Raw genomic sequence first — 19,463 nt, 5'->3', positions numbered from 1 at the left:
GAGCTAGAGCCGGGGAGGCTGGGGGGAGACCCCAACGTCCCCCAGTTTTCCAAGCCATGTACTCACCCACCCTGCTCATGCACCGAGTCACCAAAACCCAATTGCCAAACTGGGGGGCGCTGTGGGTTCAGGCAGTCTGGAGCTGAGGACGGATTTTATTTCTCGTATCTTCTCCATTCCTGTCGCAGTAAGCGAATCACACCTTTGACTGTCAGCCAATCCCCTGACAACCAGTCAGTAGACGGAGAGTAATTGTCAAGGGGCGTGGCCTGTGATTGAGGACACACTGACTGTAACTTCTGCGTGGCCTGATTCAAGACCTCTTTTGCAAGCTATGCTCCCTTTGAATACGGAAAAACAGAAATGGGGGTCAAATTGGTGAAGCAACTTGGGAAAACAATTGGGCAGCATCCTTTAGAATTTTAAATACCCTATAACCTAGTATTCTAGTTCTCCCTCAGAAAACACATGTGTGAAAAAGCTAACGAGTAGTAAAGCGTGCACAAGGATGTTAACTGAAAACCTGGAAATGAACAAAATGCCCAACAATAGGTGAAGGGCAAAATAAGCTGATAGAGCCATACTAAATAATATTTGTTGCACGCAGCAGTTGAAGTGCAGTTAATTTGTTTGTACTAGCACGAGGAGGTCTCTAAGACATGTTAGGTCTTTAAAAAATGAATATAAATAACACAGTAGGAGCCCATTTGCTTAAAGCGTACATCCGTGTGTGTGTGTGTGTGTGTGCGCGCACACACACAAAAACACACTACACAACCTAAATCTTTTCTATAAATACAACAACCCTAGAATGTAAATCGATCGGGAAATGTGTAGAAAGGTCCACATCCATCTACTGACCATGGTTACCCTACGGTTGAAGTCAGAGAAGGAGAGAGAGGAGCAGAGAGGCCGAGGGTGCTGAGCAGGACAGAATACGGTCTGATGTGTAATATTTTAGCTTTCACAAGAAGATAATATTCATGTGCACCTTGAAAATGTAACAAATCCAAAAATGGGCTGGGGGGACTACACGTCTCCATCTCTGCAGGGGAAGGAAGGCTATTAAACGGAAATCCCAGGAAGTAGCAGCTCTTAGAATTAGTGCAATGTCCTGAATGTGGGCAGGACTCGCACGGCTGAATTAATGCACTGACAATGCTCCCAATGCAAAAATGTAAACCCTTCGCCTTGAGAATTCTTCACCAGGAAGGGCTCTTCTGTATTAGGCAGAAAGTTGGACTAGATCCCCTTTAGTGTCAGATGCCTGGAACGCAGTGTCATCATCCAGTGTGTGATGACAACAGGTACAATGTACTGAACATAGACGTTTGCCCAGCACAGCCTGGGCACCTCACATGCCGTTTCTCAGCCAGTTCTAATCTCGGAGGTTTGTAGAGTTATTTCCACCCTACAAGTGAGGAAACCAAGTTCGTAATAAGCAGTGAGCTGAGGTATGGAGCCAGATGTGCTTTATTTCAAAGCCCATTCTTTTAACCCCGATGCCGCACAGTGCACGAGAATTCGGGGGCTCTGCCCCCTGGAAGAGGGTTAGGGGTTTTTGGAGGGGCCCTTTCTAAAATGTTTCCCAAAAGTTTGGAATAGCCCTATAGCTTCTTGGGGACCATGGAATAGTTTCTCTGTGTCCAATAAAATGAAGTTGCCTCTATAGAACATTTTTCTGGATACGGCATTCCTCAAATTCTGTCCCAGGAGCTGTGTGATAATGAAGTTTCATTGTCATTTGAAAGAGGTCGATGGAAAAGGGAAAGGAGTCCCAGGTGGGACAGATCTGAATGGTGTAGCAGAGGAAATGCTGTCCCCATGAACACAAGCAGCTGGGTGTCTGGACGCACCATAAAATTTTATTGTGAAATGCGCAGATGATGGGCCCAGCTGCAAAGCATCAGGAGGGTTTATCGTGATCTCCCAGTGCATTCTGGGTGTGCTCCCCTTTGACACTATTTTCGTGGGCTGAACCTAACTGAGATGAAGACATCAAAATTACTTCAAGGTGCTGTCCTGCTGGGAGGCACTCCATGGGCTTCCCTCTCTAAAGCTCATCATACCATTTGTCATGACCAGCAGCGAGAACAAGAAGTATTAAGCATTAACCTGAGAAGATGACGGGACCTGGAGTTTAGGAAACCTTTGTGGGTTTTACCCCTATCTGACAGACATCATCAGTTACCAAGACTACTGTGAGACCTGTGGCCCTATTGGCCACACTTTGTCACTGAGCAAGATCACCAAATCATGCTATACAACTACACGCTTGTGTTTCAGGGAATGAGATAACCTACAGCCTAAAAATAGTTTGACTCTGTCCACTCACCCCATAACGCCTTACAAGCAGTTCTGTCCTTGGTAAAAATCCCTTCTTCTAAGTAAGGCTTTGCCTTTTCCCTTAAAGACCATGATATCCTCAATCAGGCTTTCCCCTATGAACCATAGGACACAAAAAGTGTTTGGGATGACTATTTTCTGTCTCACAAGGATAGTACATAATTAGTTCTATTTCAGCCACACTGGAAAGAAGTTGGATCATTACATAAAATGGATACCTTCCACATCATGGCAGAATTCTCTTACTGAAGCCCCGTTGAGAAGGGCTTAGGAAAGGCCTCCGGAGTCATACAGCATAAGATTAAGTCATAGAATCTCATGAGGAAAGGGCTTCATACAAGGGTTCCAGTTCAACAACCCCTTGTATGTTCCAGTTCAATAACCCCTTGTATATATATATACACACACACATATATATATGTGTATATATATACATATACGTATATATATATATATTTGCGTACTTATCTTTGAGAGACAGAGATAGAGAGCGAGAAGGAGAGGCGCAGAGAGACAGGGAGACAGAATCCCAAGCAGGCTCCACGCTGTCAGTGCAGAGCCTGACGGCGGGCTCGAAATCACAAACTGTGAGACCGTGACCTGAGCAGAAACCAAGAACCGTGACCTGAGCAGAAACCAAGAACGGGACACTTAACCGACTGAGCCACCCAAGTGCCCCAAACAATGTCCCCTTTTTCGTACGTGAATTCTCAGTGATACCCTGAAAAGTAGTCAGTTAGTCTCTGCCCGAACAGCTCAGCCATCAGAGGCAGCGAACTCCAGGAAGAAGAGTGCTCACTGCTAGAAGCTTTTCCTCTGGACGAGGTAAGAAGGGACCAGATGATAGGGAGCCTCGAAAGCTACATGAAGACATGGGGACTGCGTGGCAAACCATCAATCCCCAGCTCTCTGCCGGGCCAGAACAACCCCACGTTTGTTCCCCTCTGATTCTGCCAAAGCCCGTTATGTTATTGCAGGGAGGGGCACCCACAGAACTGTCGACAAGTTTAGAAATCTGATGCGGGGCCGGCAGGTAGATGCTATCAACAGGTAACACCATCCATCTCACTCGAGGAGATTTACTTGGCCGGGCAGACAGCGCCTCGAGGAATGCTATCTCTACCCATAACCTACCACGATTCCCCTGCCTCCTTGGAGAACTTGAAAATACCCCGTCCTGATGTCTTATCTTGTTTTCTCACATCAGGCCCGGGCTGAGGTTTCAGGTGTCAGGCTGCAGCCAGAAGGGAGATTTATGGTCCTGTTATCAGGGCTAGACAGCAAGAGGCTGTGGTCACACGGTGGGGAAACAATAGCCGGGCGGGGAGGGCCACGAGGAGGGCTGCTGGTCAGCACCTGGAATCACCTGTACCCACACGGTCCCCGGGGGCAGGTGGACTGGGCTGGGGGTTGGAAATAGAAATGTCCCATGGGTGCTGGGAAAACAGCTCCCTCCACGCCAGCGCTCTGAGTGCAGTCACTTACCGGCTCGGGTGGTTATTGCCTATGGCTAAATCCACTGTCACATATTTCAGAGGTGCTAAATCATTCCAGCAATGTATAAAATAGAAAGCCTATCACAGCTGCTCAGGACTGAGGAGGTCATGATAAATGGACAGTGAGTGAGAGGACCCTTGGGGGCTGACGCAGGCCCATGTTCAAGCCATAGAAGAGGCGTCCTGTTGACTTGTGCCATATGACAGTTGGTCTGCCCCCACCCTCCAAGGACAAAAATGAGAGGTTGCAAGCCAACTTCTACTTCTCCGGCAGGGGCAAGAGGGGTAGGCAGGAACAAACCTCATTATTATAGCAGCCCCGGGGTTTCTCAGTCAGCCATTTACCTTTGTGAGACCTCCCATCTCCATTTCTAACAAAGCCTCCTCGACTAAATATATATACAACAACATATAATATATAATACATTTTTTACATTCTCTCGATACAGATATAGATTAGATTAGATTATAGATACGTATTGTAGATTATAAATATGTATGTATTACAGATATAGATTATAATTATATAGATACGTTATCTATATCTCATATCTATGAGATATATATCTATATATCTATAATATATAATATTATATCTCATATCTATAATATATTATCTCTATATGTAATCTAGATGGCATTTGATAAATGCCACAAAATATAGTATGATGAGCTAACTGCTTCCCCATCCTGAACCGTACCCTCGTGTTGCTGGACCCTGAACACACAATCCCTGCCACTGTCCCCCGTGATGCTATGAGTGGGGTACGCTGGGAGAGAAGCTCTCCCACAGCTCTCTCCCAGCCTTCGGGTGTGTGCAGAAAAAGTGAGAGCAGACTTCAGTCAACTTCAGGGAAATCCCAATGCTAAGCAACAGGGAGCAGCATCCAACTCTTCCTGCCTTCCACTCAGGCTGCCAGCGGAGAATTTAGATTTGCCAAAGAGATTCTTTTCCAGGCATTAGGCTAAAGTCACCACTTATTCCCCACGGTCTGCCACACGGATATTGTCGCCTGCTGAGTCAGGGCCCTGGGCTGAACCTGAGCAGGTGACCCCAAAGGAAATGGCTGTAGTGTGCCTGGGAGCAGCTGTCTCCTTCAGAGCCCTGCTCAAAGCCCAGCCTCTCCAGAGACTCTTCCCTGGTTTACCCTGAGTAATTAAGCAGAGGCTGGACCACATACAACAAATATTTACCGAGTGCGCATTACATGGAGGGCAGGATGTCAAGGGGCCATTGCAGTACTGTTAATTCAGCATACATTTATTTGGAAGCTTTTGTTGGTGAAGAGTGGAGGGCAGGGGTGCCTGGGTGGCTCAATCCGTTAAGCGTCCGACTCTTGGTTTCGGCGCAGGTCATGATCTCGTGGTTCTGTGAGTTTGAGCCCCGCACCGGGCTCCGTGTTGACAATGTGAAGCCTGCTTGGGAGTCTCTGTCTCCCTCTCTCTCTGCTCCTCTCCCGCTCACGCTGTCTCTGTCTCTCTCGAAAGAAAGAAATAAACTTAAAAAAAAAAAAAAGAGTGGAGCGTAATGGATTCAAGAATGAGCTCTGAGCCATCCTGCCCGATTCATATCCTGAGTCAGCATCCCTTTGGATATTTTTAAATTAAATGAGTTAATACATTCAAAATGATTAAAACCATGCCCAACACAAAAATAAGCAGTCGATATATATTAACCGTTATTATGTTTACACAGTGGCGATGCCCTGGGGATGGAAAGATCAGTAAATTATTCTCCAGCCACCAAAGAAAATGGAACCAACAGGGGCAGAACATTTCAACACAGTGGTGTTTCCCAACCAGTCAGCCATGGCACACGGATATACCCAAAGCATTTCCCAACTATACTGCCAAACAGTAAACAATGCTTGAAAGGAATGTTTGCCACCCTGAGTATACAGCTGGGTTCCTCAGCTAAATCACTGAGTTGAGTGAGGAGACAATATTGTCTGGAGCAGGGGATAATGCCAATCTTCCACCAAAGAAAAATCACGCCTTACGAGAAAATGTAAGAAATGTAAGAATGTGCCACTGGGTCACAGGTATTTCTAGTTGAGCAATGAGAGTACTCGGGGATACTTTTATCTGCTAATAACACGATACCCAACTAAAGTGGGTAACATGTAAGAACACTTATTACGTTGCAGGACAAGAAGTCTCGAGGAAGGTGGTACAAAGTTGGTCCAGCAACTCAATTACATCATTAAATCCCAGACTCATCCATCGCTCCAATCATCAGACCAAAGCCCATCAACTTAGTCCTTAAGTATCTATCCCCTAGGATGCAAAATGATTACCAGAGTTCCAGTCGTCACAGGTAGACATGATGATGTTCAGCAAAGAATTTCCAGTGGGTCTCCTTCCTTAGAGTTGCATGTTCCTCAAGGCCCATTGCCAACATTGAATCACATGGCCCTACCCTAGCAGCCAAAGAGTCTGGGAACGCAAGTGCCTGGCTTCTTTGGTCTCCGTAATGGAAGATGAGCTATACCAGAAAAGTGCGTCACCATGAATGCCTGCAGAGCGAGTAAGCGAATCATCCAGAAACCGTGGATGTTTATTCAGACATTGTGAGTTTTTGTTGTGCTTGTGCTATAGTAGTAACTGTGTACTAATTATTACTAACTTGTTGAGTGTGGCTTTAAAACACGTAATCCTCTCAAGCGCATAGCCAAATACTCTAGTATTTCAAAAGGTACTGCAAACACGGACAGGCTGAGCCCTAGTTCAGTACGTGGCAGTAAATGATAGTCAAGGAAATGAAATGCTAGAGAAGAGACTGGAAAATCAGCCAGGAGATGCATACATATTCACATACTCATTCATTTTTTAATTAATTTTTGAACATCTGCTGTGTGTCTGGCACCGTTTTATAGCGGCGAATAAGACGAAGTCCCTGACTTCATGGAATTTAAGTCTATTGGGTGTGACCCCGTGGCCTTTAGTCCCCAAGACCCAAAGATTCTATTATCATCCTAGGTTTATAGGAGTTTGCTGTTGTTGTTGTTTTTTGTCTGTAAATGTTCTTGCACTTGTCAAAGTGTGTCTTGCTTCCCTCCGGACCTCCCACCTCACAAAATAAGAAACACAGGGCTTCCATTAATTCTGCGCCCCGTGAAAGGAAAGGTTCTTCACCTTTCTTACATTGGCAAATTGGCAGAGTCCCAAAAGGCAGACCGATGCATTTACCCCAGCTTTGCTACCCGGAAGCCATACAGTCGTGGGCAAGTCACTTGGGGATCCGGTTTTCTCATCTGAAAGTGGGAACGGTAATAGCCTATATTGCTACATAACGCTTTCATGACGCGGATCCTCGGTACAAAGCTTAGACAAAATCGGCGCACAACGGCTGGCGCGTCGCAGGCACTCCGTGTCCGGGAGGGGCTCGAAGCGGTCTTTGCTGCCATCTGACCTTCTAATCTCGTTTGCCACTTGTCAAATGAAGCCAGCCCTCTGCAGCAGGTGGCCAGGCCAGTCAATTAGTGCCTACAGATGGCACGGTGATCTGCTAATTGCTGCGAGGCTTCCAAAATCTAAATCGGTGTGGTGGCCCAGCTGCCAGGGACATCAAGTTTTCCTCTCTCCCGCCCCTGCCCTCAGCCCCGCTCCTGAGCATTCCAGCGAAAACTCTAATTCTCTGGAGACAGTCAGCAGTTTGTGCTGTTAAAAATAAGTCGTTTGGACCCTGACTGGCCACGTATGAGGACCAAGGAGGCACTTAGTGCCATCTTTGATTTCTTTACGCCCACCCCCACACAAAAATGGTTCTTAATCTACGGGAATTTTGACAATTCTCTCATGGCTCAGCTCTTCAGCTGTCACTCGGGCTATTCCTTGACTGAGCACGAGGTGAATAAGGGACCTGAGAAGAGACAAGCAATCGCGAGAAACCAGCAAACTCAATTATTTATTCAAGTGGCACAGCAGGGTGTATGCTCACTACCATGAGTTAACGAATTTTCTAAAAAATTAGCTGAGCAGGGGCACCTGGGTGGCTCAGTAGGTTTAAACGTCCGACTTTGGCTCAGGTCATGATCTCATGGTCTGTGGGTTCGAGCCCCACCTAGGGCTCTGCGCTGACGGCTCGGAGCCTGGAGCCTGCTTCGGATTCTGTGTCTCCCTCTCTTGCTCTACCCCTCCCCGGCTTGTGCTCTGTCTCTCTCTTTCTTGCAGAAATAAACAAACATTTAAAAAGAATTTTTTTTAAGAAGAATCAAAATTAGCTGAGTGTATCTCCATATATAAATATACGCTGTATTTTTTTCCAAATACATAATCAACTCCGTTTCCTAGCAACTCAAACAACCATCTGCTTTTTTTTGAGCTGTCTCATCACAGATGTCCTTCCTGAGTCTTAAACCACGGCATGGGCCAGGGCTTCCTGCTAGGAAGTATGGGTAGTTTGCCATTTGTGGGGGAAAGGCCCCTGCACATATTTTCTCGTTGCCATTCTAAAAACATGACATGTTACCCATACATCAAAGCATCGGTGTGTCCCTGGAACCTCTACACTAGGCCCGAGATATGGTGGCTGAATGTAATGGAAAAGAGTGGAGAAGTGGAGCAGGGACAGAGAGGAAACAGATGGAGAGAGAGAGCTCCCCTCTTACACCCCAAAAGGACATATGTCTATGGAGCTGTGTCTTTTTTTTTTTAATTTTTTTTTTTTTTTTGTTTATTTAATTTTGAAAGAGAGAGAGACAGAGCACGAGCAGGGGAGGGGCAGGAGAGAGAGAGAGAGACAGACAGACAGAATCTGAAGCAAGCTCCAGGCTCCGAGCTGTCAGCACAGAGCCCGACACGGGGCTCGAACTCAGGAACCATGAGATCGTGACCTGAGCTGAAGTCAGAGGCTTAAAGGACTGAGCCACCCAGGTGCCCCTGGAGCTGTGTCTTCTTAAATAAGAAAAGCAGGAGAAAGAATTTGAGAAGAGGCCAAGCAAAAAGGCCACCCCCCCACCCCCCACCCCACCCCCACCCCACCCCACTCCGCCCCGTTCTTCCTATTGTCATTCAGGACCAGCATGGATAAGACAAAGCTCCCTTGGAAGTTGTAATGCCAAATTCAAGGCAAAATTCAGAAGCCAACTGCAGCTTTTCTGCTCGTGTTGGTCAGCTCAGGCTGCCAAAACGAAATACCACAGACTGGGGGGCTTAAACAACAGAAGGAGGCTGAAAGTCCAAGATCAAGATGCCAGACAATTTGGTTCCTGATTTGGGCTCTCTTCCTGTGCACACAGATGTCTGCCTTCTAGCTGGGTCCTCACCTGGCCCGGAAAGAGAGAGAGAGGATCCTGATTCTATTGGGTCAGGACCCCGCCCTGATGACCTTATTGAGCCTTAATCACCTCCCGATAAACCCTATCTCCAAATACAGTCATTTATGGAGCGAGGGCTTCGACACATGAATTTTAGGACACAATTCTGTCCACAGCCCTGTTAAAAACCTTGCCCTTTCTGAAGGCCCCTCGCTGTACCCTGGGTGCAGCCATCCTGAGCATGTACCGTGTGCTTCAAGACACAGTGACCCAGGGGGGCGCCTGGGTGGCTCAGTCTGTGAAAGCAGCCGACTTCAGCTCAGGTCACGATCTCGCAGTCCATGAGTTCGAGCCCCGCGTCGGGCTCTGTGCTGACAGCTCAGAGCCTGGAGCCTGTTTCAGATTCTGTGTCTCCCTCTCTCTGACCCTCCCCCATTCATACTGTCTCTCTCTGTCTCAAAAAATAAATAAACGTTAAAAAATAAAAAAAATAAAAAAAATAAAAAGACACAGTGACCCAGGGGCCTCCAACTCACTACAAATTCTCAACTCAACCCAACTCGAGTTCTACCCTCCCTTGTGGTCATAGGCATGTAAAAAGTCCTTTATCAGTATTAAAACTTAGGGGCGCCTGGGTGGCTCTGTCGGTTAAGCGGCCAACTTCAGCTCAGGTCATGATCTCACAGTTCGTGGGCTCGAGCCCCACGTCAGGCTCTGTGCTGACAGCTCAGAGCCTGGAGCCTGCTTCGGATTCTGTGTCTCCCTCTCTCTCTCTCTACTCTTCCCCCGCTCGTGCTCTGTCTCTCTCTCTCTCAAAAATGAATAGACATTAAGAAATTTTTTTAATTTTTTTAAATACTCAAGTTTATATTTGAAAAGCATTGCTGCTTTGTCAAAGGATTCCTCAGATGACATATGCTACATGAACTGTTAAGAGAGGCAGGAGTATCTGGGTAGGAAGGGCTTGGGATTTCTGCCCACTGGAAAGTTGTTAGAAATGAAGGTAAAGAGGAACTAAATTCATGGTCCAGGACGATGGTAGATGGACTTTAAGTTGTACCACACTTGCCTCTGTTACTAAAACAAGGCGACATGCTGGTCATCATTAATATTATTCTTAGTGTTGTCTCATAAATCTCCATTTTTCTCATTTAAAGAGAAACATTCGGTATATTACATACATAATTTTACACCTCTAAAGATGATCCTGCTCCAAGGTATGGAGAGGAAAAGGCTAAGGCTCTGTCTTCCTCTCAGATTCCACCTACATTCTATTTAATTCAGCCAAAATTTAGGAAGCAAAAGATTATCCTCGACACTGACAAAGCTGAGGGTCAAGAAGGGTGATCCTGCCACACCCAAGGTCTTTCCCTCTCTCCCCCCTAGTCTGTAGTTCCTGGGGCCGTGCCTGGGCAGAAGCACAGAACCGGACCAGTGCATGCAAAGGACCCTCCACCCATCTTGGTCTGGAGCGAGAATAGGGCACAGCTCCCACACCCACAGAGAAGTCAGACCGAGGAAATGATGGCGGCGATGTCTCAGAAGAGCCCCAAGGTGTTCCCCCATGCCCAGGTCATTCGCCTCATTTCCTTCCCCTCCTCTCCTGGCTTCTTTCTCTCCCTGTCCTGATTTGCCTGTCACTTGACTGTGCCCAAAAGGGCTTGCACGTGCTTCTTGGAGATGGACAACACACATCGGTGAGAAGTCTTGCAATTAAAAGAAAACTTATTTAACCCAGTATTTCCCAAATGCATTTCTTTCCCATGGCAGCGCGCAGCCCCATGGGTGGCTTCTAAGCGTTGCTGACCAGTTTTCAAATACGCACTGAGCTGCCTTCATTATAACCCTTAAGATGATAGTGTTTGCTTTCGGTTCTCTCCCACCTCCTAGGCACGTCCCCTCACTTTCGGCAGGTACTATCCTTTTACCCCTTCTCTGCACCTTGGGACCTTAGATTCAGATCTTCACGACCCTCAGACACAGAGGACCACCAAACAAAACCTGTACCTGCCAAACAAACCTGCAACACCAAACAAAACCTATACTTTCCAAACAAAACCTGATGCTCTAGGCTGGAATTTCCAACTGGGAACTCTAAGGAACACTTATCGTCAAGAAAATATTAAAGAGTGGGGCGCCTGGGTGGCTCAGTCGGTTAAGCGTCCAACTTCGGCTCAGGTCACGATCTCGCGGTCCGTGAGTTCGAGCCCCGCGTCGGGCTCTGGGCAGACGGCTCAGAGCCTGGAGCCTGTTTCCGATTCTGTGTCTCCCTCTCTCTCTGCCCCTCCCCCGTTCATGCTCTGTCTCTCTCTGTCTCAAAAATAAAAACGTTAAAAAAAAAAAAAAAGAAAATATTAAAGAGAGAAAACTCACGATTAAATGTGTTTACATATTAAATTCCCCCCTTTGATATTTGTAAGACACATTACCGAAGGCTCTGAGAAGTCTTGTATTAGAGAAACTTATCTAACCTCCCTTTCCCAAATGCATTTGGCCGCACTGCCCCTTTTTAATAACACCTAACAAAGAAAGAATCACCAGTCCACAGAATACCCTTTGAAAAACTCTGCTGGAGACCAGTTTTCTCCTCTGAACCCCTCCTGTGCCATAAAATCCCCCCTGTTTGCTGTCTCATTCTGTCAGAATGGTTCAAATAGGTGAGCTAATAATGGCTCACTGAGTTAAGAACAGCAGGCACACTATTCGGTACTGGTTGCTACTCCGCAAAATACTCTGGAAAAAAAAAAATCATTTTACAGATGAAGAAACTGAGCCCTAAAGAAGGGAAGGAACTTTCTCAAGTCTTGCCCAAGCAGGAGGTAGCAAGCTGAGAGCTAAATCCAAGCCTCTGTGATGATTCCTTTTAAACTGGCCACTCTTGTCAATCAGGGGTTAATAGGCTCACTTTCCAGAGCTGTTTACATTTTAAAGTCAAAGAGAAGAAATACTTTAATCCCAGAAGAATGAAGTGAATCCCGACTGACAGGGATCACAGAAGACTTTGAGGAAGCCAAGGAGGCTGGTCTTCCTTCAGACCACAGCCCTCTCTCCCCGTGGGTACAAGGAAAGTTTCGCCTGCTTGGGCAAGGAACCCTTCCACCCTCCTCCAAACTAAGGTTGTAAGGTTCTGCAAATAGCCATGTATTTGCGTGGAGGCACAGCGAAGGAGTGGGGCTAGCTAAGAATAAGTTGGGGGGCGGGGGAGCGCCTGGGCGGCTCAGTCCGTTAAGCGTCCAACATCGGCTCACGTCATGATCTCGCAGTTCCTGGGTTCAGGCCCCGCGTCGGGCTCTGTGCTGACAGCTCAGAGTCTGGAACCTGCTTCAGATTCTGTGTCTCCGTCTCTCTCTGCCCCTCCCCGGCTCTCGCTCTGCCTCTCAAAAATAAACATTAAAAAATCTTTAAGATTAACTTGGAGTACTCTGATCTGTGCAGCCCACTGACTCTTCCATCTGTTAATAGCTTGGGTCGTGGTCTTATTCTGAGGGGGCCAAACTCAAACCGACTGCCCATCACACGTGAGTTTTTGCCGACAAAAGGGACGGGCCCATGAAATGCTGGCTGTATGATGCTGAACGTGGTGCCTTTCAAAACCGAGTGGTTCGCTAGATATTTTCTGAAGATGATAATCCTGAGAAATCAGTACCTGTTTCAGCACGTATTTGCTCCCAATGGCTGGCAAACTCCCCCCAAGTCCTCAAATCAGAATTTGGGGTGCGCTTCCGTTGAAGAGATTTTCCAGGAGGCATCCCTTCTAATGTATTCTGATTTCAAACGCGTGGCCTGTGATGATCACGGAGTCCGCGGTGAAGCAGCAGAGGAATTTGCTGCAGCCACCCGATGGCCATCTCATTAGGCTCCAGTCCAGTTCTGTTTGTACTTCTCCATCACCTTTATTTGTTTAAGAGGCCTGACAAGGCAAACACTCCTGATGCGATGTTTACATTGCAGCTTTCACTGGAGCTTATTAAACTCATCGTTACTTCATATAAGCTGCAGATATGTGGCTGGGGCCAGTTAGTGTTGACAGTACGTAACAGACACCCTGTCACAAGGTAACATGTTTATACACTCCATTGGATGCCTGGTGGATTTTGTCCCTGTAAAACTATCAGAGATAATGAAGCTACTATCAGATAAGTGACTATAATAAATGACTACAATTAGGTCTCTGGTTGATGAGAACACTTGGTGGTCTCTCCAGCTTGACTTAGACAAATCCCAGGCCACAAAAAAAAAAAAAAAAAAAAAAAGTGGGGGAAGGGGATCAAAAATCCAAGGTAAATGAGATTGATTTAATGGAACACCATTTGATTTCAAAAGGAGCAAGAGTTAGAAGAAATCCAGTTTTCATCTTTGCTCCCTCCCTCCTGACCCTCCTTCCCTTCCCCTTTGTCTATTGCAAAGAAAGAAAGAAAGAAAGAAAGAAAGAAAGAAAGAAAGAAAGAAGAAGGAGGGAGGAAGGAGGGAAGAAAGAAAGAAAGAAAGAAAGAAAGAAAGAAAGAAAGAAAGAAAGAAAGAGGAAAGAAGGAAGGAGGGAGGGAGGAAGGGAAGGAAGGAAGAAGGAGGGAGAAAGAAAGAAAGAAAGAGGGAGGGAGGGAGGAAGGGAAGGAAGGAAGAAGGAGGGAGGAAGGAGGGGAGAAAGAAAGAAAGAAAGAAAGAAAGAAAGAAAGAAAGAAAGAAAGAAAGAAAGAAAGAAAAAGGAAAGAAGGAAGAAGGAGGGAGGAAGGAGGGAAGAAAGAAAGAAAGAGGAAAGAAGGAAGGAAGGAAGGAAGGAAGGAAGGAAGGAAGGAAGGAAGGAAGAGAGAGAGAGAAAGAAAGAGAGGAACAAAGAAAGAAAGAAGGAAAATTCTGGAATCAGGTTCTTCTGAAGTTCTAAAGCACTCTGCATGCCTCCTCCCCAAATGCCCCAAGGATATCTAGACTGGAAGAAAACACCACTATGCCTCTAAACTTGGGGAAGCTTCTCCAGAAGAAAGAGCCCATCTGGGGCAGTTACTGCACCCCGAAGAAAAACTGGCGAAGAGAATAAATCCCCAAAGGGTCTTGGCATGAACTTCAATATCGCTCTACGGTCAAGGCTCCATCCATCCATCCTTGGGGCGGCTCGCAAGGCGCGACTATAATCACTCCTTTAAAGGGTTTTTGTTACACCAGGCAGGCTCTCATTACATGCCTTCGAAATAATAGCACACAATTTAAGTGCTCTGATGAAAAGGTCTTTAAAAGACATTTATTTTCTTGTACGGAATAGTCATTTCCAGGATGGCTTGTAGGTTTACAGTGAGCTCTATGTATAGACGTATAACCTGAGAATGTGCTGGAAGCAGGTGTGTAGGGCCCTTTTAAAGGACTTAGAAGATGACACCAGCCAAGTGGAAACGGATTGGCAGTCAAATGCACTGTGGGCGCTGCACAATCAGTTTTCTTCTGTGACAACAATTTTGTTTACATCGCATCGCGCCCGCTTGCCCCAGAGGTCTCCCGACCGTCTTCTGCCATTCTCCCTTCACGCACCTCCTCCTCCCCACCCCCATTCTCCTACCCCTGCCTCCCTGAATCACAGCCACATTTTAGAATTTGGCTAGAGGAGAAATGCTTTTCTGAAGCAGTGTGTTTACTCTGGGGGGTTCTATTTTCCTTTGATTTAATATTCCTAATAATAGTTTCAGGGGAAATTACCGTTCATGGTAGAGTGATTCCCCCCAGGAATAAATGCTCCGGGAGGTGGGGATGGGGAGGGGGTGATTGATGGGGCTTTTTGTATATCCCTGTTGCCAGAAGACCTCATAAACTCAGGAAAGCTGTCCAGGCATCAGTCTGTTTACCTTTTCACGACTTTAAAGGTGATTTATTTGACCTTTGAAAACTGGGATCATACTTCTTGCTGAAAACAGTGCACATTTCAGCATAAACGGTGACAGTCAAGATGCTAAGGTCTCCAGTTTGAGGTCCTTTATCACTATTTTTCTCATTCTAATCTGAATGGGAAGCGTCTGCTGGGGTCTCGGTACAAGCATATTTGAGGAACGCTGTCTAAATACATGGAGATAAGTGTGCGTTTATGTACCATACGTACGTACAGTTCTCATAACGATTTTTAACACTAGTTAGAAACGCCCGGGGCATCAGGGAAACAAGAGGTAGCACGCGTAAAGAAAAGCCTTGGGATTCCAGATAGGACCTGAGCTTTCACTGGCTGGTCGTTACCCTAGTCGTATAATTTAGCACCTTGCAAGCGACAACTTTGGAGCCGAACCACCGGCATGGGACGCCCAGCTCTATCACTTAGTATATAATGTTGGCGAAGACACGTGACTTCTCCGCGCCTTGACGCCGTTATCTGTAAAATGGAACAATTACAGCGTCTATACCTCACAAGGTTGTTGTGAAAATTAGAATAAATTGAAGCATGTAGATTGCTTACAATAACGCCTGGCATATGGAAAACAATACGTGTTAGTTACTATGACTCTCTGGAAAGGGGGGTAAATAATTATCCCTACAACAATACATGCAGCAATTCGGAGCGGACAATAGACAGTGCATATCAAGCCCCTCGTACAAGGCGACATGCTCTACAAATGCCACTCACCCCTCGGACGGAAAACAACTCATGAAGATCGTGTAAGTCCGTCGAAGCGGCGCCGCGACTACAGACATTTTCCTAACTTTCTTTTACTCAAACGATGAAGCAATATGGCAGGCTCTTTTTTTTTTTTTTTTTAATTTTTTTTTTTAAGTTTATTTATTTTTGAGACAGAGAGAGACAGAGCATGAACGGGGGAGGGTCAGAGAGAGAGGGAGACACAGAATCGGAAGCAGGCTCCAGGCTCCGAGCCATCAGCCCAGAGCCCGACGTGGGGCTCGAACTCACAGACCGCAAGATCGTGACCTGAGCCGAAGTCGGACGCTTAACCGACTGAGCCACCCAGGCGCCCCTATGGCAGGCTCTTTGTAGCTTCGTTTTACATGCGAAGAGACAGAAGGGGTAAACAATGAATGACTTACTCAAGGTCGCACAGCTCTTCACACAGCTCTTTGCACAGCATGTGCACAGAATGCACATGCAATCTATGTGCATTCTGATTAAAATTCTATAGTATTACCATGTGGGGTATTCGCTGACCAGTAAGGGATGAAACAATAGCTACTGGTTCTTCGGGTTTGGGGGGCCCACTTCCCCAAAGCGACCAGTTTTGCCTTCAGAGGGACCCAACCAGCAGTGGAAACGGTGCGTAGAACAGAGTGAACGTCATTAGCAAGGTCAGTCTTTCTCTGAGATTTAACAATCAAGAGAGGAAATGAGGGAAAGCGTCCAATGGCACAGACCGGATCGGGGGAATTGCTTTACCAACTGGACTCTTGGTTTTACTTCTAAGGAACATTAGAAAGGACGTTTGGTATCAGTAAGATTTCTATTTTAAAACGTTTTTTATGTTGGGGCTCCTGGGTGGCTCAGTCGGTTGGGCGTCCGACTTCGGCTCAGGTCATGATCTCACGGTTCGTGGGTTTGAGCCCTGCATCGGGCTCTGTGCTGACAGCTCAGAGCCTGGAGCCTGCTTCGGATTCTGTGTCTCCCTCTCTCTCTGACCCTCCCCCGTTCATGCTCGGTCTCTCTCTGTCTCAAAAATAAGTAAACATTAAAAAAAAAATTTTAAATAAATAAATAAATAAAACGTTTTATGTCTCTTTAGAACCCAATCCGTCAATAGAAGAGTAAGCACTGCAACGCGAATCCATTCTGTTGAAATAAAATTGAGTTCATTCCCACTGATGACTTTGCAAGCTTTCCCCACAAGTGGCCAGCAGGAGAGGACAGGGATCATTGAGTGCAGGGGGGGACATTTACATTGCTACACATTTTGCAAGGCCAGTTCAAGTTGGGGGTACAGTGATTTTTTTAAAGCTCCCAGGAGCCCCACAGGTGCTAAGTGAGGGCTCGGGACACAACCTAGAAAGCCCCATTCAATGGGCAGAGGGCACAAGCTTTCTGAGGAGTCAGGAGACAAGCCCTTGGGACAGCAGAAACGGGCCCTGGAGGTGACATTGGTAACAACAAATGTGCCTGCCCCTAGAAACCAGCTAGAAGGCCGTCTGCTCTGGGAGAAGACCCACCTGTTCCCACACTTCCAGGGCCTCAACAGCAGTAACTGCTCCGTGACCGTGCGCATCCCCTGTTCCCAACACCCCGCCCTCCTCTGCACCTGTCAGAAACCTGAGCATTGACAGACGCGGCGACCCGGTGCCCATCCCTGACCCTGCACATGCTCGGCTCAAACCCCCACGAACCCAGGAGGACTCTGGAGGTACCCACCATCTTCTCTGACGACAGCCCATAATTTATGAGCCGCTGCATTTCTCTTCAGGACGTGACGACTGCATGTGTTCTAAGGGGAGAGCTGAAGAGCCATTAATCTTCACCCTGGCAGGGAAGAAACTGATGGTAATTTAATTTAACTGGATGGGTGAGGTAGATATACAAGACCACAAGGTAAAAATGACAAGATTATTAACTGCGCCCAACGCTGTCTGTTTAGCAAGCTGCCTCCGTACGTGGAAGAGGGTTGGTTAACATGGACCAAGGTTCAAGCAAGGTTTACAGAGGGGAGGTTCTGGCAGATGTGGGTAATGGCAAGGCTCCACATTTCCAGGGAGAACGCAAAGGACTTTTGTGGTTAGAAGAGGAACTTGGGCTCCAACCAGATTAGCAAGCAGGCTAAAGTTTAAAAGGTCAGGGCACACTCAGAAATATTTCTCTCCCACACCCGCAAAAAGGAAACGGTTGAACTTAATCACCAGGGTCCCCCTTCAAGCCCTCCCCTGACCAACCTCTCATTCCAGCTAACTCAATTTTTCCTCCTGTCCAAGTTGTTTTTAGAGGCTGAGCGACAGCTCTTTGCCATCAGGGAGCAAGTCTTTCGGCCACCGGCATCCTGAGTCTCTGGAAGGAGCACCTGCCTCAGGCTCTCCCTGGGAGCTTTCTACTCACCAGCCCACGCCCAGGAGAGAGAGCAGCTAGGAGAGAGATAGGAAGTCGACTTTGTGGTGTCCACCATGGATTCCCTCCGTGGGACACTTCCTAGGGTATCTGTCTCCCCCACATCAACATCAAGTAAAAGCATTGCCCCCAAGTGCAGACCCCTTTCAGAGAGGAGAGCCTTCACTTTCCCAGCTCCTGGTCTGGCTCAGGACTTGGTGCACAGAAATGTGACAGCAAGCTTCTCAGTGTCCCAGCTTTGTGCCTGGATCCTAGCGCTCTCGAGGCCCCGGCCCCTCGCCCCACCTCCAGGTCCAGATTGACCAGGCCAAAGTACAGATCTGCAGAATCACACAGGTTGTCCCAAACAAGGGCAGTGTTTGCACTGAGAAGCCAATAGGTATTCAATGCCTTACGGTTTGCAAAGCATTCATAGAAGATGATGGGCACGTAGCCCTGGATGTGGGCAGAGCGAGTATTCATTCCCCACTTTACAGATGAGAAAACTGAGATTCAGACAGGTCAGGTTTACCAAAGCCATAAAAAGCAGGACACACGTTAGAAAGCTTTCTAACGTGTGTTAGAACGTGTGTTTCTAAAGCTTTCTCTTGGCACTTACTTTAGTATATAGTATATGCATACATATAAGCATGTATTTTAATATATATTTGTGTATGTATATATTTGTATAAATTAATGTCCTTCTATGGCAGACACTATCGCTCACGTCCCCAAATGTCACTGTTGCCTCTTTTCTTATTTATAGAACCAGAATTTTGTTCAGTGCGGGCCACAGATGCATTAGACCCCAGGAACGGACCCGGCTTCTGATTTAAGCACGGGACCAGCTTCTTCTCTAAACATTGGTCCCCAGAAATGGATTCGACTCAGCTTCTGGTTTCTGACCCATGAGGCTTCTGGAAAGCTTTTCCTTCCTGGTTAAGAGGGAAGCACCACGAGGGGAAGCGCTCTTGTCCCACTTTGCCCATTCCCCCTGCTATGGAACATGGACGGGTGAGGGGGGCAAAATGCTTAAGAGCAGCTGCAGCTTTTTTGCAACAATGAGGAAGAAGGCCAAGGACATCAAAGACATGACAACGCAGAGCTTTGATATCATTAAGCTACTAAACTACCCTTGGTAAATGCAGAGCATCGCACTCCTAGTTTAAGCCATTTTTAGTTGAGTATTTTGTTTACCAGAGCTAAAAGCATTCCCTGCTAATATGCTCCCGGACCAGATGATGAGAAAGTCAAGGACAGAGGCCATATTTATGTTTGAGCCCCCTTTGGAATCTAGTCCAAAAATAGCCGCTTAACAAATGTTTGCTAGAAGAAAGAAAAGAGTGTTCTCCTAACAGATATATCTTGGTGTGATGAACATAA

General features: G+C 46.8%; 1 long non-coding RNA gene across 4 annotated transcripts in view; it reads right to left on the bottom strand.

Moving 5' to 3' along the window:
* LOC131495495 (uncharacterized) overlaps positions 1–18,357 on the bottom strand; it is a 72,366-nt gene extending 54,009 nt beyond the window's left edge. For 3 of the 4 annotated variants that reach the window (XR_009253983.1, XR_009253984.1, XR_009253982.1), the window contains exons 1-2: positions 18,093–18,357; positions 17,418–17,525 (exon numbers count right to left, since the gene is read on the bottom strand). This is a non-coding gene — a long non-coding RNA (uncharacterized LOC131495495). The remainder of the gene's footprint in view (positions 1–17,417; positions 17,526–18,092) is intronic. The other variant, XR_009253981.1, reaches the window with a different exon arrangement.
* Between the last annotated feature and the right edge of the window lie 1,106 nt (positions 18,358–19,463).

Source organism: Neofelis nebulosa, chromosome 15 (genome assembly GCF_028018385.1).
Source record: "Neofelis nebulosa isolate mNeoNeb1 chromosome 15, mNeoNeb1.pri, whole genome shotgun sequence".
Taxonomy (NCBI): Eukaryota; Metazoa; Chordata; class Mammalia; order Carnivora; family Felidae; genus Neofelis; species Neofelis nebulosa.
The sequence above is the reverse complement of the archived record's forward strand: the minus strand, read 5'-3'. Positions and strand labels throughout refer to the sequence as shown.